Source organism: Meleagris gallopavo, chromosome 3 (assembly GCF_000146605.3).
Source record: "Meleagris gallopavo isolate NT-WF06-2002-E0010 breed Aviagen turkey brand Nicholas breeding stock chromosome 3, Turkey_5.1, whole genome shotgun sequence".
In the NCBI taxonomy this organism is placed as follows: Eukaryota; Metazoa; Chordata; class Aves; order Galliformes; family Phasianidae; genus Meleagris; species Meleagris gallopavo.
Genome location: NC_015013.2, coordinates 794,860 through 802,219, shown reverse-complemented (window position 1 = coordinate 802,219; position 7,360 = coordinate 794,860).

Below are 7,360 nucleotides of genomic sequence, written 5' to 3'. Positions count from 1 at the left end.
TTAAATTTGCCTGTTTCATGTTATATACAGATGGCAATTTTTAACTGTTGTCTATTTCTATCTTTCTACGTTGCCCCATTTCTCTAAGTAGTTTCATCATAGGTAAGAAAAAATTCACCTTTGAAAAATGGAAGCAATGGATTTTCAGCAGCTCTTAGCTTTCCCACCCTTTAAATGCTTTCCGGATCGCCCTTATGCTTTAATCAGTCAAACATCAGAACACAGATATTTTCACTTTTCACTTCTAAAGCAATGATAGTCATTAGCAAACAGGGATCCTGAAATGCTTGTATCTCTGTAGTACTATCTCAGTTTGGAAACGTAATTTGCTAGTAAGTTAATTCTGCTTCTCTCCTCTACTTTATTTTTTGTAATTGTTATGCAGTACAGTTCAATTTTAAAAGAATAACACACAGAACTACATTAAAGATAGTTTGTTGTCTGAGATATGGCTGTATTGATTATCAACTAGTTTTATCCAAGGAAAAGTATGCTTTGGAAATTTTACAAAAAAAGATCTTACCATAAATAATTCTCATCTCCAAATAAGATGTGAAGCCTTTATGCAATAGTATCACAAGACTGTAAGCGGAGCACTGTTGCTTATCTAGAACAAAAAATAATTCTCTTTGGATTAAAGGTGAGCAAATCTCCACTTTGTTCCCAACTTTAAAATATTCTGCAACAGACTATATTTGTTTGCACATCTAAAACTGCACACATCTTCTCTAGAGAATAATGAAAAGAAGGTGGTGGTAATTTTGTTTTTGTTTTGTTTTAGATTAAATGCTTTAAATTGCTTCTTTCTCCTAATGCTTCTGCTGTGGACTGTGGTGAATCACTCACTGAGCTACTGTCTTTTTCTCATGTCCATTACATTGGACTTTTGGGTCCTAAGGCTGAGGTTCCAGATGTTACCCTTAAGAGCTCTTTGTAGGAATTTTTTACAGACCGAAATAAAACCTAATCTATGCTTCTCGTTTTTTGTTTTGTTTTGTTTTAATATCAGCTAACGTGCTCTTCCTGAAGCAGTGTTCCATCGATGTTTGGTAAATGGATGTCTTCAATTTTTTTCCTGCAGTTTTGTACTTCATGATAATGTCTATAGATGTAGCTGTTCACTGTCTCAGCATGCATACTGAAGCAAACTGATAATGATTTTCCTGAATGTTTTTCATATTTTGTTTTTTCATGCCTAAATTCAGAAGTTGTTTTTCACAAACCTTCTACTTGAATAGAAAAAAACAACGAAGAGAAGACTCGTGAGGATACACTTATCATGAAAGCCATACTTCAGCTTTTCATCCTCAGCACCCTTAGGATAGAGGGTGTTTTCTACTTTATGCATGTTTACTCAAACTGAAACTTCAGATCTCTCAGGGCGTGTTTTCCTTGGTTTGATCTATTTTAAATTGTTCCCCAAACGCATTATTTTTCAGACAAATTATTTTTTTGTCTCATCAATATCAAATTTAGCTACAGTATACAAAATTCTTCCAAAAGGAAAGGTACTATAAAGAACATTTTAAGAATTTGGTGATAATTTATATATACACTGAAAAACTTGTGTTTTTCTTTCCTTACCATAATATTTCAAGATCTGTATGCTTAAAGCTTATGTTTTAGTTCTTGCTGTATGGCTTTTTGCAGAAGAATAATGGCAAATGAAATACTGGTATCCCAACATCTCATCAGTGTGATAGGCAAAATTATAACAAAAAATATGATAATTTCTTATAGTTTAATTATAAGAATTAAATTAGTCTGTCAGATTGAAATTTAGTCTGTCAGATAAGAACTTCTTTGTGCTGCCCTGTCCTGATCTTGCAATGCATTTCTCTAATATAGAAAGTGAAGTGCATTCCATTTCCTCTTTTGCTGTGTGACCCAGCTCTTCTCCTAGCTATGCAAGTCACTAATTCTTAATCTTTTACTTTCAGAATCCACACTTCCCTTTTGATACCAATGTGGGACATTGCACTGATCAGCTATTAAGCTTTATTGCACAGCATATTTTGTTTCCTGTCTTTTAACACGTCTTAAAACAATATTGCTTCTGCAGCCTCTTCCAGTTTGTCTCCCTTTGTCCTGTCTGCAGGTATGCTGTTTTTAAGAGATGTCTGCGTTTGCTTTGTACTATGAGTAGGCAGAAGTAATAGCTCTTCCTAATGCGAACACTAATGTTTTCCCTAAAAGTACAGTTTGTTCAGACAAACACTAAAGAATCCTTGCTTCAGATAGCAACCCATGTGAGTCTGTCTTCTCTAGCCTGCATAGCACCACAATCAGCTCAGAAACTTTCCTTTTTCTCCTTCTCCATCACTCAACAAATAAGGCTTATGGAAGAAAGACCAGCAGTCATTCTGCGTTTCAAGGCCGTGAACAAACTTGTTGGGGTGTTTTATTGCTAAATATATATTCGGCCTCTGATGGTTAATTAAATCTCTACCTTTTCCTTAAGTGATATTTAGCTGAGATTTTAAAAACTATTTTACACTACTGAGTCAGTTACTTGTTTTTCTCCAAGGGTTGCAGGGAAGATGTTCTCAAATCAGGATCAAAGCACTTCAGCGGTCTGTCAGCAACATAAAATTAAGCAGCAGTCAGTGAACTTTCCTTTCAGTGTTAGTAATGCAACAGATAAATCCCCAAGCTGGACACTAATAATACCGATGAACTTCTAAACATCGTCCATTACAAATGCAAAATAGGTTTTGTAAAAGCTACAGTCCTTCCTAGTCCCATACTGGGGGAGACCTAATGCCTGTTGCCCTTCATTCTGCTATGCTGAGACCTCTAAAGTGCCCATCGACTGTTTGCATTCTCAGTGTCCTTTGGTGTGTGAGGTAGATTGCTCCTTTGCTCACTGTTTGTCAGCAGCAGATATTGATGCTCAAGGTGACAAACTGATGACAGAGCTTTTCAAGACCAGTTGTCTTCTGGTGGTGACTTACATCCTGCATTTGTCTTCATGATAACTGTGTGTATATCTTTCTCCACTGTGAACTGGCAACCATTATTAGTATTTTTTTTTCTGAATGATTGTCTCTTGCCTTGAAATCTCTTCAGTGAGGAAAAAAAACTGCACTGACTTTTTTTTTTTTGGCATTGGATGCCTTACACCGTGCTGAGTATTGTACAAACAAAGCATATTAATTTAAAACACTACAGATGTTCAATCTAATTCACTTTGCTCTTTTTTTTTTTAATTCTGTAACTGTTTAAAAAGTGGCTGATATCTGTCTTGTGAGGTGCTGTATATCCTACAAGAATATCCCATGATGTGGTTTTTGAATACCTTTCTGCTAGTGTCATATAAATGCCACCATGTTATCTGTTAGTATTGTTATATAAACTCAGTGTACGTGAAATTATGCTTTTCCTTTGCAGTTATTTGAAGAGCACTCCTACTCAGAATTTATCACCTGCAATGAGGATTGCTCCAGAAGTAATGCATTTTATTACACTGCTCCATGACATCAGAGGCAGATGCTTGTTATATGGCATTAGAGGATGAACCTACCCACCACTGTTTCATTACATCGTGTTGCTGTGTGGCAGATGGCAGAGAAGCAGTCTTACAAGTTGGCATCTGACGTGGAATTGCGTATGAAGCAGTGGTGCGGAACTGAATACCTCCATGCTGAAAAAACTGTACCCATTGACATTCATGGGTGCTTGCTGAATGTTTAAGCTGGATGTTAACATAGTGAGGCAGTGGGTGGTGCGTTTCAGCAGTGGTGACAGTGACAGCAGGTTACCTCACTGGAGTGCAGATTTATCTGAGCGCAGCACGCAGGCTTTTGTTCATTGCTCATGAAAATGCATAGCTGATGATGGTGACTGTGTTGAAAAACAGTGTTTTGTAGCTGAGAATTTGCTCTATCAAATTATATTATCGTATTCTTTGTATATGTCGTAGTTTCCGTGGAAATAAATAGAAGGCATTACTTTCAGAGTGAAATACACCTGTTAAGAAAATGCATATCTTTGTCCTTGCTTGCTTGCTGGCCTGGCTCACAGAGGTGACTCTATCATAGCGTGATATCTGCATCCAGTTTCTATATTCTGATATGCACTACATATGACTGTGCTACTTAAGGAATATTCAGAGGCCATTGTGAGGCTTGAGCAGTTCATTTATTGAGGTGTCATGCTCTGAGGTAGTTCAGGATTAGGTGTATAATCCCCAATTCCTGGATATCAGAACAGAACAAGCTATGAGCTTACTTGTTGAACTCAAGGGAAAATGAAAAAGAAAGTAAGTGGGTATTTTCATACATTATTTTTTTATCTGAATTTCTGACAGCTCTCACTTTAGTGTCACTCCTACATCATTTGAAAACAACTGAACTGTAAGCTTCAGTATGAAAGCAGAAATATATTCATTATGATGTTGCCTGTAAAGACAAGGGTGAAATAATGCATGAGGTTTTAACATTGCAGCTCAGGAAGATGATGGACATTTACTCCGAGCTATTAAGTGAAGTGAGTCAGAGAAGTTAAGTCAGTGTTGTTAATGGTCTTAACTGGCAGCACTACCATGCAAATTGTAATACAGCAGCACAGAGGCAACATGCTGCTCAACCATATGATTTACTGCTGATTTTACTAAGCTGCAGCTTGCCTTCATACTGCTGATCTTCACATGTTTATTTAAAGAATCAAGCTGATCCTTTAAATAAATGAGAGACTTGCATGTATATGGTAAGTTTTTCGATTACTTTCTTACGATTTGAAAATTAAATAACCTTCTTAGTTTCTTTACATTTTTCTTTTCTTCATCTGTGTATTTTAATTGCTGTCAGACTGGTTTCAGTACAACCCAAGATTTGTACTTGCTCCTGAGTCTGTTTCTGTGAAAATCATCAAGACTAACCCATCATTCTCCTGCAACTGTAGGATTAAACTATTTATGATAAGCCTGTTTTGATAAAACCAGCCAAGAGAGAAGCTGATGTTTAGCTCTACTACTAGATCTGAAAGAGAGTATAAACAACCCTTATCTCTCATCTTCCCAGAGCTACAGACACCATGTATGTTCTAATAAAAAGTTCTTTGAGCAATGTTTATTTACAACACATGCAGGAATGATCAGGAAACTGTCCAAAGAATGAAAACCTAATTTTCTTCATTGTTTCTCCTCCTCTAGAGGAGTCTCTAAACGTGCAGAGGAGTGCAGGGAGACAACTGAAGGATGAACTTCCTTCAATTAGCTTGGCTGGATTTCTGCTTCTTTCCTAATTGCAGTGAAAGACCAGCCTAATCTGATGCTTCTTGGGGGCGTGGGATGGGTTGGCAGAGCAGGACAGAGTCTTTGCAACACAGCTTAGGCACACTGTACTGCATCTGACAAAAGTCACAGTGACCTCCATGGTGATGAGTGCTTGTGGCACTCTCAGTTGGACGAACAGTTGGACGAATATTGCTTTCCTCTGTGTCTTCTGTTGGACGATTAGAGAGGGGTATGGGAATTGTAAGTGCATAAAAGCGTTATCAAAAGATGGGGGGGGGAGGTGGGGCACTTTGAAGAATTTTTAAAATGGAAACAGGTTTGTTAAATCAACTGGAGCAGCAGGATTTTCTTAATGTGATGAGCTGGTGGCAGTGTTTGAACTCATGGTTGAAGTTATTTTACACTGAACTAATAGGAGTTGTGATAGAACAAGGGCTTTGGCAGCACGGACAGACAGATCTCAGGAAATGGGAGAAGGAAAGCATGAAAGAAAAACCAAAACTTTGATCTATGAGTTTAAATCGGAGCATGAAATCAGATGTATCGATAGCTGGAGTATATGAAAGATGAGAAGGATGACAGTGCTCACCCAAGTGCCTTGGGGGACAAATGCCATGCTGGAGTGGCACTGAGGAGATGAGCCTCTTGATGAAGTCTGCTCTGAACTGGCAGAGAAATGTCTCAAAGGAGACTTCAGGGTGACAGTGGAAGAGCAGCCCTGGATAGGGAGAGAAGGGGAGGCTAAGAGTGAAGCTAAAAACTGTAGATGGAATTATCCTAAGACTGTGGGAAACAAAGGGAGCCATGAGACATGAGGACAGAGAAAAGGCCACCTAGAAGATAACAAAGTGACATCTGAGAAAAAGAGAAACACCTGACAACAGTCACAGAGTTATCAGGATCCCAGTCTCACCAACAGGCCTTAGTGACCCTGAGCAGCCTACCCAAGCAGGTTCCTCAGGGGCTGTGGGCACCCCAGGCTCAACTGGGTGCCTTGTCCTGCCCTGTGCCTTGCAGGTGGTGGATCCAGCCCAGCTTGACTTCAGCCAGTCTCTGGCCTAGGTCTTTTGGCAGAGTCATGCGGGGGGAGACATGATGTTTGGACAGTGAGGTGTGGCAGGAATAGCAGTGACAGAATGAGGAGTGACCCTGGCAAAATAGTGTCAGCAACATTTTGCAAACATAAATGCTTGCTTTGCTATCAGATCCTTGGTTTTTGTTACACATATTATTAGAACAGATTGCTGTATCGTCTGTAGTGGAAATGCTAGGTCATGGAAGGCAGGGCCCACCCAGGGAAGCTCAGGTGCAAGCAATGCACCTGGGTGATTGGAAGGGGTGGAGCCAGGATCCACTCTTTCCCAGATATGATTTAAGGGTTTGCATTGGAAGCAAGAGCATCTTATCTGGAAATTCCTGTCTATGTGCGGGTGTTACAGGCCTTCCAAAGGTAAGCAGCTTCTTTCCCTTATTTCTGTGCTTACTGCTGTTCTGAGTGAGCTCTTGTTTGCTGCAACCTGGGCTCTTGCTGCTTTGCTGTCTTGTTGCGCTTTCTGTTGTGTTAGGCAATCTACTGCATAATCATCACAAGTAATTCTGCTGTTTCTTTGCAAGTGACTGTAAGAGTGGTGATAGTTTGCACTGTTAGCACAGGGTCTCTCTGGGTGGTTTCTGATATCCTGTCTTGTGTGATACATATTATCTCTGGTCTGATAATTACTTTCTCTTACATAGTCAATGTAATTCCCTTTGAAGGTTTTTTTCTAATTAAGCAAATCCATTAATATTACCTCTACAAAAGTAAATGCGCTTCTTTGTGTAAGTCTTCTGTTACTGTTTGGAAAGCACAGTTTTCTGTAGCCTGCTAAGGAAGGTAAGTAACTTCAGAGTATTGAGGAGTCTTTCTATCAATTGGTATTTGATGGATGAAAGAAATAATTAGTTGAGGAAAAAAAGAGTAAATCTGTGGTATTACTGCTGGAAACACCTGTGCCCATCTCTTACACAGGCTGACTTAATATCAATGCATGGAGCTGCTCACCCGAGGAACATCTCATTTTGGGCTTTTTTAACCCATCTCACAAACTATCACAATGTTACCCAAAATGTTGATTCTTTTTTTTT